We start from the raw sequence: 15,302 nt of genomic DNA, 5'->3' as shown, positions 1-15,302 counted from the left end.
AGGGAACCCTAAAGAACACCTGAAGAGCCCCTTAGTAGCTGGATCAGGCCAACGGGGACCCCATCGGGTCCAGCATGGTGATCACGCCGCGGCCAAGCAGAGGCCCGTCATGGGAAGCCTGAGGGCAGCAGCGCTCTCCCCGCCTGTAGTCCCAGCAACGGGAAGGTATTCCTCCCTCCTGACAGTGGAGGGAGTCTGTGGCCACCGTGGCTAGTCGCCGTCGATGCCCGGGCCCGTATCCCAGTGGGCGGCCCTCCCCGTCGGTTCCACTCGGCGCGGAGGGGGCGTCCTGTTTTTAAGGCGGGAAGGGCAGTCCGAGGCTGGTGGGCGGGGCTTTCGGGAAAGAGGCGGGCCGGGCTGGGCGGCTCTTAAGCCGGGGCCTCCCCGTCCATGCTCTGCCGGCTGGGCTCCTCTTGCGCGTTGCTTGTGCTCGGGCGAGCGGGCGACGGTGGCCGTTCCTTTCCAGCGCCCGCCGGTCGGGCTGATCGGAGGAGAGGCAGAGGAGGAGGCACCGCGGGAACCTGCGCGGGGCAAAGACCTTTCCCCCCCTCTTGCTGGGCATTTGGGGTCGCACCCGAGGAGCGCAGAAAGAAGACCTGCTTTGAGGATGCTCCGGGCCCCGACGGCACCGGCACCAGCGAGCGCAGAGGGGCGGCCCCACTGCTGAAAAGGCACCGTCGGGGGAGGATCGGACGCCGGGCGACAAGTGAGCGGCGGGCTTGGGGAGGGACGGCGGCAGGGGGCAACCGCGAAGAAGGCGCGTCGTGCGAGGGAGGCACGAGCAAGGTTTAGCCCGGGGACTTGCTTTTCTTTTACAGCTAAGGGTCAGCCCTGGAGCTTGTGAAGTGGTCAGGCAGTGAAGAGACCGCTCTAGAACATTCACAAAGTTTTTTCCCGCGTCCTCACTCATCCCCCCTTCCGGGGCGGAGGACGGGTCTTCTGGGTCGTCTTGTTCTCAGGTGGGAAGTAATTCAGGCTCCGGGGCTCCTGAGCAGCCGCTTCCCTTTTCAGGGTGGTTAGTAGAGGACGTTTTAAAACATGTTGGAAATGCGTAGTAGAGATACAAGCCATCCCAGTGCATGCCAGCGACAGTCCCGACAGGAGCTCCTGAATCCACTTTCGAATGTGAGCCTTGCAGCAATGCTTTCCAGCGACCATACAACACACACGCCATACATTTAAATGACATAATTTGCCCCAAAGAATACTGGGACCTCTAGTTTGTTACGGGTCGCTTCCGCTTGTAGCTCTGCAAGGATTCTCTGGGGAGAATAATGTGCATTAATGTTTGGTCCAAGTCTTGTGCAGAAAGGCCCTGAAACCCACCATGTAAACAACCCCTCAGTCTGCTCTGGATGCCTTCCAATGGCCATTCTGAAATTCAATGCATTCCTGTGGCCATTTGCAGTTACTTGTTTCTGTATGCTCCACTTTATAGGGCTGTGCAGATTCATTAATTGCAGATTCATTACACTCTGTCACACTTTGGACACACTGCTGTGCTTTTGCCAACCTGGTGCCCTCCAGAGGTTTTGGACTGCAACTCCCATCAGACCCAGCTGTGGGAGTTGTTGTCTAAAACCTCTGGAGGGCACCAGGTTGGTGAAAGCTTCTGCAGTTGGTAGCCAGAAAGTAGCGTTTCTCCCACCCATCCTCTTTAAACTCCAGGTTTAGCTCTCAGTGACGTGCGATACCCCCTCATCCTCTTCATTCGGTGTGCTCATGAAAATGTGAGCCAGGGGTAGGAAGGCTGGCTGCAGTGTGTGAAGCAGTCCTACCTCTAGTGCTCTAAGGTTTATTTGCATTTATTTATTTATTAGATTTATATCCCACCCTTCATCCCAGTAGGAGCCCAGGGTGGCAAACAAAAGCACTAAAGTTTTAGAGTGTTTTTAGTCCTTTTGTTAAAAACAGACTTTAAAATATATTAAAACGAAACATCCCTAAAAATGTATTAAAACAAAACATCTTTAAAAACATTTTTTAAAAAGTTTAAAAACATCTTTTTTAAAAAAGGATTAAGAGTGCATTAAAAATCAATTCCAACACAGATGCAGGCTGGGATAAGGTCTCTACTTAAAAGGCTTGTTGAAAGAGGAAGGTCTTCAATGGGCCTCAAAAAGATAACAGAGATGGCACCTGTCTAATATTTAAGGGGAGGGTGTGCCACAGGGTAGGTGTCACTAAGGTTCTTCTACACGTCATGATTTTGAAATACACACCAAAGATATCCTAAAGACTGAAACAATGAAGGAAAAGTGTGATCTTGATTTTGTGTAGGAGCTCTGGGGTAGGAGTGCCCAGCCCTTTCCCCCTGTGCTTGTTTTTACAGTCTAACTACCCCCCCCAAAAAAAGCTGCAGTCATCCCCCCACTCAGGGGAAAAAAAATACAGGTCTCATCATTGTGTTGATGTTATGTGCCTCCAAGTCGACCACGACTTATGGCGACCCTATGAATCAGTGACCTCCATCATAGTACTTGTATTTTTCTTCCAGAAGATTTAACAGCAACGTGGAGGGGGAGTGATTTATATAAAAAAAACCCCTATGTATGAGAAAAGGCTAATCATTGGCCTGGTTCACACATAATGCTAAACCATGGTTTATTAAACCAGTGTTTTTCAACCTTAGGACCCCAGTTGTTGGACTACAACTCCCATCATCACCAAACAGCTTAGCCAATGATGGGAATAGTAGTCCGACAACATCTGGGGACCCAAGGTTGAAGAACACTGTATTAAGCCATGTTAAACCCTGCCCAGCGGCTTAACTGGCTTGTTTACTTCCAACACAAATTTGCATAAGTTAATTCATATGTATGAACGCTTCTGGGCAAATTGCATATTTGGACATATACAAAGTACATACATATTTAGGGTACAGCCCTGTGTGGCCTGGTGTTGCATCTGACCCAAGAAACATGGTTTGTTTTGTTCCAACAGGCCATGAATGGTAAACCAAGAGCAAAGCTGGGGTTATTTATTTATTTGTTTATTAAAGTATTTATAAACCTCACTTTTCAAAAAGGTTAAATCAAGACAGCTTACAACATACAAAGTCATGATAAAATTAAAAACCAATAAAAACATCATTAAAAACATCAACAAGTACTGCATTGGTTGGAAGAAAAGAACTGATGTTAAAAGGCCTGTCTAAAAAGTTGGGAGAGAAACAAACCACAATCCCTGATTTGGATGTAATGCTACGCCAGGGCTTATGGTTTGTTTCCCCCAGCACAAGTGTGGGGCAGCAAAGTTGTCAAGATCATGGGAAAAACCATTAACTATGGTTTATAGTGTGACAAGGGAAGACAGCCCCACGTAATGTGAGAAATGGACCTAGGGATATTTTCACACATGAAGTCTAAACTAGATTTATTTATTTATTGTATTTATATACCGCCCCATAGTTCTCTGGGCGGTTTACAGCAACTAAAAACATCAAAAACAAACATACACATTTAAAACACATCTTTTAAAAACAATTTAAAACACACTTTAAAAAATTTCAAACAATTTAAAAAACACATGCTAAAATGCCTGGGAGAAGATGATGCTTTTAAAAGCAGGCAATTTGTGTGAACGTAAAACTCTGAAGGTATCTTTTGTTTCTGTTCCATGTTTTATCGTGTGTTCATGTCAAGGGCTCAAACACATGTTTTGTTGCTATATGAAAACTCACTTAAAACCCAGGTTTAGATGGAAGCGCATAAAGAAGGAGAAAATGCTGTCCATATTTCTGAAAAATATCTCCTGGATTTCTTTGTAGCCCACTCAACTCCTAAACCTGAGGTCAGGTAGCAAACTTCTCATGACCCTCATAACTTGACTTGGAAATGCTGGAGAATGGAGAGTGTAGAATGGATGCTGTGCCACTGAGCCATTGGCTGTGCTTGCTGGGGCTGATATAGTTCAGCAACATCTGGATGGCCAAAGGTTCCCCACACTTGTTTTACAGGATCGGTTTGTTAGTGAATAGTGGAGACTTGGCAATATCATATGCAAGTTGCATGGGGTGGGGGTGGGTGGGGACGTGGCGAACACCTAGACTTTACAGTACTAGCCCGTAAAATGGCACCAGCCGCCTCCCCCTCCCACCCGGCTCCTTTTTTCCAGCCAGCTCCAGCACTCAGACTTCAGTTTCTCTAGTGAATGCCTCCCCCCGCATGCCACTCACATGGTCTGCCTCAGTGACTGGCCAGCACACTGTGTGGCAGCGGTGTTTATCCAGGGGAGGCCACGGTGTGGGGCAGTGGCGGGTGGATGGGAGGCCCATCTGTAGTCTAGCTGCACTGCACTGTGGGACCTAGCTGTGCTGCATGGCAGTACTGTTTGTCCAGGGTGGCGTCGGCACCAGTGGTGGTGGAGGAACAGGTGAAGCAAGTAGGTTAGTGAGAGGAGCCTGTAGGGGTTGGCAAGGGGAATGGAATTGCCTGGAGGGGTGGCTGAGGAGGTTAGGGTTGGTGAGTGGAGCGGGTGGGGAGTTGGGGGTTGGTAAGCAGAGCGAGCAGGGGGCAGAACCCCCCTAGTATATATATATATATTAGGAGATGCATTAAAATACTTTAAGAGGCAGAAGGAGAAAATGTAAAATTAAAATTAAAAACGTTTCCACTTAGAGACTTTGGGTCATCAAATTCTGCCTAAAATGGGGAGGCTGAATCATAATACCTCCAGAGCCAATGTCTGTGCTTAGCTTGAGGACAGCTGAACTATAGAGCTCCCTGACCCCAGGAAGTTGCTGTGGCAAATAATTTAACAAGTTCTAAAGAGCAATTTGGTATCATCAGTAGCTGCTAGCTGATTCATGCCAAATTCTACCTCTGTCCGTTGACATTTTGTGACTGGCTTCACCCTTGCACTGCCACTTTGTGACACGGTGGAGCTTCAGCAATTTCCAGTCCTCTCAGGTGGGCCCTGGGGGTAGAAAGTTTGAGAACTCTTGATCTAATCCCCTTTTAAGGTAGCAATGGCCATTACCACAGCGGCAGTGAATTCAAACTATTAAATCGGGTTGTCAATCTTTTTGGGCCATTGGGCACATTTGGAATCTTCAGAAAGTTCCATGGGCACCAGTCATAGAATGACTGCCATGGGGTGTGTGGCATAACACGAAATAGGTGTCGCATCTAAAAGGGCAGAAAAAGAGATGGGAACACAGAACGGTGCAAACATTCCCCAACTCCCATCTTGTGCACTGTAGATTTTTGAGGGGATATTTACCGAGACGTTGGGATGTTGATGGGAGCCCAGGTTGGCAACTCCTGGATTAAATCATGCACTTCAGGAAGAAGCACTTTCTTTGTAGAGTCTTATGTTCTGAGGTGCTTCTCCTTCATCATGCAAAAGGTTAATGGATGCACATCTTCCAGGGTTGCAGTGAGGCTGCTTTGTCTGCAAATCTAAAGAGTCAAAAGACAACTTCTCAAAAATACTTCTGTCTCTTTGTTATTGTTAAACCACTGCTGGGAACCAAAGGTTGACTTGGAGCTCCTAAGGCAGAACACCATCTCGTGGCACTGAGGTGTTTCCCCCCATTTTTTCCTCCTTACACTTGTAGACAGGAAGTTGCCTTATACATAATCAAACTATTAGCCTATCTTGTTCAGCGTTATCTGAGTATTATCTCTACACTGAGTGGCCTGACTGGGGATGCTGGGAATTGAACCTGTTAAATATGTTAAAATGCTGAGTATTGCATTTTGTTGCTGCAAAGCAGGTGCTCTACCTAGCGATGGAAGGATCTGTCAGTTTTGGCCCTCTCTGTTTCTTTTTTCCAATCTTAAATTCAGTTGTCCACATTTCCACAGCAATTCGCAATTTTAAAAAAATGCTCATGAAAATTCTACAGCATATCAGTGCGAATTTCTCCAAACACATGTTTTGCATGTGGTTTTTACTAACGTACACATCTTTGCAAGCAATTTCTCCTAATATAATGCATTTTTGTATGTTATTTTCACAAGTATTTTTATGCAGACTTTCCTCTAATATATGCATTTTTGTGACATTCTTTGTTTGGTGAACTGTGTTGCAAAATTTGGATACATGCAAATTTCAAAGGACGGCTGTGTTTCAGTTCTCATGTTGTGTCAGAAAGTGTGGCTTTGATAGGTTTGGCATGAAATGAGAACTGAACTGCATTTTCCCCCTGACCCTACCTCTACCTTTGCAAGTGTGCAATATGTTAAAATGCATTTTCTAGCAAAAAAGCATGTTTTGGCGTTCAAAGCAGGTAATCTTCATAATGCAGGCATTTTAAAAACAACAACAGTGGCGTGCTTTTAACAGTACCAGTTCTGCTGTGAAGACTGTTCATATCCAGCACTCCATCTTCGGCCTGCCTTAGACAATTAGCTTACCCAAGTGATTGCACGGCCCAGTCGAAGAGATGCGTCCCCAGCATTCCTTGCAGCATTGTGGGGGACCGTGGGGTGCAGCTCTTGAAGTGCATGCTGCTGGTGCCTACTAGCGGATCTACTGATGAGTAAGTGCTGCAGCCTGCTGCGTTTTATAGCATTCTGTGCTACTCACATGCATATCTTTCCTGTCAGGACATTTTGGTGCCTGTGGGTGGGTGAAAAATAATCCATATTGCGCTTTTGCCTTCTGGCCAATGAAGAAGGGATGCATTCCACCAAGAGGTTGTCTTGCGCAAGCCCTAAAACTGAAATGGACGGAAGCTGTGCAAATGGATTGTGCCCACGTTGTGTCAGGCCTGCCTGCCTCTTGCTGTGCCTCCATTAACAGCACCTTGAACCTGCAACCTCCCATGGCCTCCCCTGGGTAGGGTCAGCTCTGATTCACCTCTGGTGGTAGAAGGGCCATAGCTCAGCACTAGAGCATCTGCTTTGTAGTGCAGAAGGCCTCGGGTACACTCCCTGGCGTCTCCTGATAGCGCTGGGAGAGACCCCTGTCTGAAACCCGGAAAGCCACTGCTGACTGGGTGTAAGGCGGCCTCTTATGTCCTATGTTTGTGTGTTGCACCTCATGTGTGGACCGTATGGTGCCATACCAGATCTTGGCAAAGGGGCACGAGTTCCATGCTTGAATGCATGCTTTGCACACACAGGGTCCTCCCTGCAAGGAGAGCTATAACGTTCTGACTCTGCGCAAGGCAACTTCCTGTGTTCACATGGTGGTGGTGAAGCAGACAGAGCTTGAGTGAATTTCCACAGAGCACCCACCTCCAACTCGGCATTGCATTGGCTCCTTGTCACAAATATGTTTGGGGGCAAAGTTTCCCCTGTGGTTATGGTTGCATATAGTCCTCCCCCAGCTGATGACCACCAGATCGCTTCCCGTTTCTCATTAAAAACACTGTGGTTTGGTGTCGGCTCTCCCCAGCTGGCTGCTATGTGCTTCCTTTCAGCCCAAGTATATCGCAAATGCAGAAAACATGTAATGGGGGGAGTCATCTTGTATCGGCAGCAACAGACGCATTGTTCTGACCATGGCATAAGCTTCTTCCGCTCCCCAGTTGTCTTCTGCTTTGTGTTGAGAGTAGCCCTTTAAGGTGAAATGGTTGGCCCAGGTGCCTCTCAGGCAGCATTGTGGTGGGAGCCAGATGTTGCTCCTGGGGTATAATTGAGGGGTGCTATGCTGGCAGCAGACGGGTTTGGTAAAGTCAGCAGCAGAACTCCTGTTTTATTTTATTTAAGGTATTTTTATCATGCTGAAAAAAGGCCCCTGGAGTGGCTTTACAACAATCGGTAAGATGGTCCCTCTTCTCATGTTTGCAATGTAAAGGACATGACACGAAAGGAAAAGGGGCAGGGAGGGAGGAGGAAAAAAGTGAACTTGGGCACGACTTCTTAATTATGATGGTCTGATAAGTGTTGATTTCAGTGGGTGCACATTAATTCCAACATCTAACATGGGAGGGCTCATTGCTTTGCATGTCAGAGCCCCCAGATTCAGTCTCTGGCATCTCCAGTATCAGATGATGAGAAAGTCCTCTTTTCTGCCCAAAGCTCTGGAGACCTGCTGCTGTCTAAAGTGGCAGTGGAGGCTGGCGGATCCAGTGTCAGTGGGGCAGTGAATCTGCTCCAGGTTTTAGTCTTTCAAGGAGCTGTCCAGGGACAGCTCCTTGGAAGCTTTGTCTAAAACCTGGAGCGGGTTTACTGCCCCACTGACATCGGAGCCGCCAGCCTCCACTACAGAGTAGATAAAGGCCTGGCATGGTGTAAGGCAACTTCCTACCTATGGCCATTATTTCACTACAAAAAAGAGTCTACGCCTTAAAGACTAACAGATTCATCATGGCTGAAGCCAGCCTTCCTCAGATGTTTTGGCCCCATCCAGCTGTGCTTATCCAGCAGGGCTCTTCTTGTTTTATTATTAGCAATGTTTGAAATGGAAACCCCATCTCTGGAGGCAGTCTACCTCAGGCTTCAATTTTAAGTTCACTTTCTAGGGAGTAATCCCCACTGACTGACTTCTGAGTAAGCATGTACTGTGAGAGTACCAGATCCTGGGGGCCGGGGGGCTGGATCCTGGACTTGATAAATCTTTCATCTGATCCAGCAGGCCTGTGTTCTTTGTTGTTGTTGGTTTTTAAATAAGAAGATAAGAAGAGCCAGGCTGCTGGATCAGGCCAAAGGGGGTCCATCTAGTCCAGCATCCTCTTCTCACAGTGGCCAACCAGTTGCCTTTGGGAAGCCCACAAGCAGGACCTGAGTGCAAGAACACTCTCCCCTCCTGTGGTTTCCAGCAACCGGTACTCAGAAGCAAACTGCCTGCAACAGTGGAGGCAGAGCATAGCCATGAGGGTTAGTGAGTAGCTATTGATAGCTTTATCCTCACCGAATTCCTCAAGTCCTCTTTTAAAACCCTCCAAATTGGTGGCCATCACTGCCTCTTGTGGGAATAAATTCCACAGTTTAACTCTGCACTGTGTGAAGGAGGACTTTCTTTTGTCTGTCCTGAATCAGCTTATGGATGTTGCGATAATATCAAATATTTGCCATCACTGATATATTTGTATAGCCAAAAGAGGAAGTGTGAAATAAGAGAGAGCGAGAGTTGAGAGACCCAAGGGTTAATTTTAGATGTGCGAGAGTGGTGTGTTCATTCATTCATGAGGAAATGGCATTCGTCATTTCAAAAGTTCAGAAAGTGGTACTGTATTTCCTGGACGGTAGGGGTGGATATATCTGTCAAAATTTCTTTTACTTTCAAGGGGTTGGGCAAGAGGGAGGAGGAGGGGTGTGGTTGGAGGAGGTAAGCAAGGGGATAAGGGGCCCAGAGATAGCCTGTACCCGAGGGCCCCCGGAAACCCGGAGTTGGCCCTACTCTTGGGTCATACTCTAGTTCTTTCCCAATCTTTGCAGGATGGGGGGGGGCGGGCGGGAGGGGAATTCCCACCTAGTGTAGCTTGCCTAGTGACAACACTGCCTTCCCCTTCCTGTTTACATGGGTACTTTACCAATTTGCATGAGTGACCTGTATTATTTGAGGGGGTGAATTTTCCCCTCTTTTGTCTTATTGCAGGTGGGTTGTTGGTTTGGGTTTTTATTTTGCAGACGTCACTCATACTAGTGATCTTCATGCCACCAACTTGAGATGCCCGGAATTAAATCTCAGTCTTGTATATCCAAAATATTGCTGTCATCAGATGCTGATGTGCAAACTGAGGAGAACCATTTCGGGCTGTCACATTTTAGCCTGCAAGTGTGGAACAGCATGACTGATTGCACTTCCCATGCCCAAACACCTTGCCTGTAGAAAGCTAGCCTGTCAGGGAGGATGATCCTCGACTTATAAGAACATAAGAAGAGCCTGCTGAATCAGGCCAGTGGCCCATCTAGTCCAGCATCCTGTTCTCACAGTGGCCAACCAGGTGCCTGGGGGAAGCCCGCAAGCAGGACCCGAGTGCAAGAACACTCTCCCCTCCTGAGGCTTCCGGCAACTGGTTTTCAGAGCATGCTGCCTCTGACTAGGGTGGCACAGCACAGCCATCACGGCTAGTAGCCATTGATAGCCCTGTCCTCCATGAATTTGTCTAATCTTCTTTTAAAGCCATCCAAGCTGGTGGCCATTACTGCATCTTGTGGGAGCAAATTCCATAGTTTAACTATGCGCTGAGTAAAGAAGTACTTCCTTTTGTCTGTCCTGAATCTTCCAGCATTCAGCTTCTTTGAATGTCCACGAGTTCTAGTATTATGAGAGAGGGAGAAGAACTTTTTTCTATCCACTTTCTCAATGCCATGCATAATTTTATACACTTCTATCGTGTCTCCTCTGACCCGCCTTTTCTCTAAACTAAAAAGGCCCAAATGCTGCAACCTTTCCTCGTAAGGGAGTCGCTCCATCCCCTTGATCATTCCGGTTGCCCTCTTCTGAACCTTTTCCAACTCTATAATATCCTTTTTGAGATGAGGCGACCAGAACTGTACACAGTATTCCAAATGCGGGTGCACCATAGATTTATCCAACGGCATTATGATATCGGCTGTTTTATTTTCAATACCTTTCCTAATTATCGCTAGGATGGAATTTGCCTTTTTCACAGCTGCCGCACACTGGGTCGACATTTTCATCATGCTATCCACTACAACCCCGAGGTCTCTCTTCTGATCGGTCACCGCCAGTTCAGACCCCATGAGCGTATATGTGAAATTCATATTTTTTGCTCTAATATGCATAATTTTACACTTGTTTATATTGAATTGCATTTGCCATTTTTCCGCCCATTCACTCAGTTTGGAGAGGTCTTTTTGGAGCTCTTCGCAATCCCTTTTTGTTTTAACAACCCTGAACAATTTAGTGTCGTCGGCAAACTTGGCCACTTCACTGCTCACTCCTAATTCTAGGTCATTAATGAACAAGTTGAAAAGTACAGGTCCCAATACCGATCCTTGAGGGACTCCACTTTCTACAGGCCTCCATTGGGAGAACTGTCCGTTTATTCCTACTCTCTGCTTTCTGCTTCTTAACCAATTCCTTATCCACAAGAGGACCTCTCCTCTTATTCCATGACTGCTAAGCTTCCTCAGAAGTCTTTGGTGAGGTACCTTGTCAAACGCTTTTTGAAAGTCTTAAGTACACTATGTCCACTGGATCACCTCTATCTATATGCTTGTTGACACTCTCAAAGAATTCTAATAGGTTACTGAGACAGGACTTTCCCTTGCAGAAGCCATGCTGGCTCTGCTTCAGCAAGGCTTGTTCTTCTATGTGCTTAGTTAATCTAGCTTTAATGATATGTTCTACCAGTTTTCCAGGGACAGAAGTTAAGCTAACTGGCCTGTAATTTCCGGGATCCCCTCTGAATCCCTTTTTGAAGATTGGCGTTACATTTGCCACTTTCCAGTCATCAGGCATGGAGGAGGACCCGAGGGACAAGTTACATATTTTAGTTAGCAGATCAGCAATTTCACATTTGAGTTTTTGAGAACTCTCGGGTGGATGCCATCCGGGCCTGGTGATTTGTCAGTTTTTATATTGTCCATTTAGCCTAGAACCGTTTGACAAGGTACCTTACTAAAGACTTCTGAGGAAGCTTAGCAGTCATGGAATAAGAGGAGAGGTCCTCTTGTGGATAAGGAATTGGTTAAGAAGCAGAGAGTAGGAATAAACGGACAGTTCTCCCAATGGAGGCCTGTAGAAAGTGGAGTCCCTCAAGGATCGGTATTGGGACCTGTACTTTTCAACTTGTTCATTAATGACCTAGAATTAGGAGTGAGCAGTGAAGTGGCCAAGTTTGCTGACGACACTAAATTGTTCAGGGTTGTTAAAACAAAAAGGGATTGCGAAGAGCTCCAAAAAGACCTCTCCAAACTGAGTGAATGGGCGGAAAAATGGCAAATGCAATTCAATATAAACAAGTGTAAAATTATGCATATTAGAGCAAAAAATATGAATTTCACATATATGCTCATGGGGTCTGAACTGGCGGTGACCGACCAAGAGAGGGACCTCGGGGTTGTAGTGGACAGCACGATGAAAATGTCAACCCAGTGTGCGGCAGCTGTGAAAAAGGCAAATTCCATGCTAGCGATAATTAGGAAAGGTATTGAAAATAGAACAGCCGATATCATAATGCCGTTGTATAAATTTATGGTGCGGCCGCATTTGGAATACTGTGTACAGTTCTGGTCGCCTCATCTCAAAAAGGATCTTATAGAGTTGGAAAAGGTTCAGAAGAGGGCAACCAGAATGATCAAGGGGATGGAGCGACTCCCTTACGAGGAAAGGTTGCAGCATTTGGGGCTTTTTCATTTAAAGAAAAGGCGGGTCAGAGAGACACGATAGAAGTGTATAAAATTATGCATGGCATTGAGAAAGTGGATAGAGAAAAGTTCTTCTCCCTCTCTCATAATACAAGAACTCGGGGACATTCAAAGAAGCTGAATGCTGGAAGATTCAGGACAGACAAAAGGAAGTACTTCTTTACTCAGCGCATAGTTAAACTATGGAATTTGCTCCCACAAGATGCAGTAATGGCCACCAGCTTGGATGGCTTTAAAAGAAGATTAGACAAATTCATGGAGGACAGGGCTATCAATGGCTACTAGCCGTGATGGCTGTGCTCTGCCACCCTAGTCAGAGGCAGCATGCTCTGAAAACCAGTTGCCGGAAGCCTCAGGAGGGGAGAGTGTTCTTGCACTCGGGTCCTGCTTGCGGGGTTCCCCCAGGCACCTGGTTGGCCACTGTGAGAACAGGATGCTGGACTAGATGGGCCACTGGCCTGATCCAGCAGGCTCTTCTTATGTTCTTACATTCTTAACTTCCTTTCTCGTTACCACTATTTGTCTCAGTTCCTCAGAATCCCTTCCTGCAAATGTTAGTTCAGGTCAGGGATCTGCCCTATATCTTCCACTGTGAAGACAGACGCAAAGAATTCATTTAGCTTCTCGGCAATCTCCTTGTCGTTCTTTAGTACACCTTTGACTCCCTTATCATCCAAGGGTCCAATCGCCTCTCTAGATGGTCTCCTGCTTTGAATGTATTTATTGAATTTTTTATTGATGGTTTTTATGTTCTTAGCAATGTGCTCCTCAAATTCTTTTTTCGCATCCCTTATTGTCTTCTTGCATTTCTTTTGCCAGAGTTTGTGTTCCTTTTTATTTTCTTCATTTGGACAAGACTTCCATTTTCTGAAGGAAGACTTTTTGCCTCTAAGAGCTTCCTTGACTTTGCTCGTTAACCATGCTGGCATCTTCTTGGCCCTGGCAGTACCTTTTCTGATCTGCGGTATGCACTCCAGTTGAGCTTCTAATATAGTGTTTTTAAACAACTTCCAAGCATTTTCGAGTGATGTGACCCTCTGGACTTTGTTTTTCAGCTTTCTTTTTACCAATCCCCTCATTTTTGTGAAGTTTCCTCTTTTGAAGTCAAATGTGACCGTGTTGGATTTTCTAGGCAATTGGCCATTTACATTTATGTTTAACTTAATAGCACTATGGTCACTGCTCCCAGTCGGTTCAACAACACTTACATCTCGCACCAGGTCCCGGTCCCCACTGAGGATTAAGTCCAGGGTTGCCGTCCCTCTGGTCAGTTCCATGACCAACTGATCTAGGGAATAGTCATTTAGAATATCTAGAAACTTTGCTTCTTTGTCATGACTGGAACACATATGTGGGCAGTCTATGTCCGGGTAGTTGAAGTCACCCATTACTACCACATTTCCTAGTTTGGATGCTTCCTCAATTTCATATCTCATCTCAAGCTCTCCGTGAGCATTTTGATCAGGGGGACGATAGATTGTTCCCAGTATTAAGTCCCTCCTGGGGCATGGTATCACCACCCACAACGATTCTGTGGAGGAGTCTGCCTCTTTTGGGGTTTCGAGCTTGCTGGATTCAATGCCTTCTTTCACGTATAGAGCGACTCCGCCACCAATACGTCCTTCCCTGTCCTTCCGACTTCCCTGATTGCACCTCCCATGCCCAAACACCTTGCCTGTAGAAAGCTAGCCTGTCAAGGAGGATGATCCTCGACTTCCCTGATTGCACTTCCCATGCTCAAACACCTTTCCTGTAGAAAGCTAGCCTGTCGGGGAAAATGATCCTCGACTTCCCTGATTGCACCTCCTATGCCCAAACACCTTGCCTGTAGAAAGCTAGCCTGTCGGGGAGGATGATCCTTGACTTCCCTTCTGCAGCTCCTGTTCATTTCAATGGCAGTTGGGACAAGAGAACTTCCTTGGGTCAGAGAGCTGTCCCCCCACCCCGCAATCCTCTGAGTTGCAATCAATCTTTTCTCTTTTTTATGCAAAGGCTTGAAAAGTTGGGTTTTCATTTCAAGGATCCTTTGCCGGGATTCAAAAGACTACCAGACTGGTCAGAACAGAAGACTCCAAATCTTGCAGTACCTTAGTGAACTTCTTTGACTTTTACTCATGGCTCAACCATTGTTGCTGCAGAGGACACATTGCTTGCACCTACTTGAGCTAGATTTGAACTAGAAGAAAAATCAGAAAAAGCTCTCTCCAGCTGTTGGCCTCCAGCATCTGATACTCAGAGGTATACATTCTCTAATCATGGAGGTTCATTCCTAACTATCATGGCCAATAAGAAGATTAGAAGGGTTCACCTTGTTCAGAATCCTGCTTCTTACAGTGGCTGACCAGACACCTCTTGAGAAACACCCACACGTGACATGAAAGGATGAGCCATTTCCCACTAGCTCTACAGCAACTAGTATTCAGCCGCATCTGATGTTTGACCATGGAGGCTGTACCCCATATGTGCCCACTCGAGTGTATCGATCTGCGGAACTGGCCCTTTCACAGGTGCCACAGCGTACTTGTTCCACACTTGTAAGAAACTTTTTTTTAAAGTGTGACAGCACCTTTCCTTTGGAACTCCCTGCCTATTGACACCAGGCAGGCGCCTTCACTGTATTCTTTTGGTGCCTGCATAAAACTTTTTTGTTTAGGCACGCCTGTCCAGACATGTAGATGTTGGTGTGTTTTAATCTTTCTAGTTTAGTTTGTTGCTGTTTTAATTGTTTTGACAGTGTTTTGAGTTGCTTGTTTTTTTATTGATTACCGATTTCAATGTTTTTTTGTGAACTGCTTAGAACAGTGGTGCTCTAACACACACACACCCCATGGACCACTTGAAAATTACTGAAGGTCTTGGTGGACCATTTAGTCATTTTCTCTGCTTCTTGTAGCCATTGTAATCTACGGTGCTAGATACTGCATGGATTTTAATTGTATTTTATTGCTTCTTATTGTTCCTTATACTGTATTTTATTGAATTACAATTTAAATTCCATAGAACAAAATGCAACACGAGAAATGGAAGATGCAATAAATATACAGTTAGAAATCAATATGAATGGAGCCA

The 15,302-nt window shown here is 46.2% G+C and overlaps 1 protein-coding gene across 2 annotated transcripts in view; it reads left to right on the top strand.

The window, feature by feature from the left end:
• Positions 1-357: 357 nt before the first annotated feature.
• The window catches only part of HCK (HCK proto-oncogene, Src family tyrosine kinase), a 51,744-nt gene continuing 36,799 nt past the window's right edge, over positions 358-15,302 (top strand). Inside the window, exon 1 of one of the 2 annotated variants that reach the window (XM_061630809.1) lies at positions 358-706. The gene's annotated coding sequence lies outside the window, so the exon portion shown is untranslated. The remainder of the gene's footprint in view (positions 707-15,302) is intronic. The other variant, XM_061630808.1, reaches the window with a different exon arrangement.

This window comes from Rhineura floridana, chromosome 6 (genome assembly GCF_030035675.1).
Source record: "Rhineura floridana isolate rRhiFlo1 chromosome 6, rRhiFlo1.hap2, whole genome shotgun sequence".
Lineage (NCBI taxonomy): Eukaryota > Metazoa > Chordata > Lepidosauria > Squamata > Rhineuridae > Rhineura > Rhineura floridana.
This window is presented reverse-complemented; position numbering and strand designations above follow the sequence as displayed.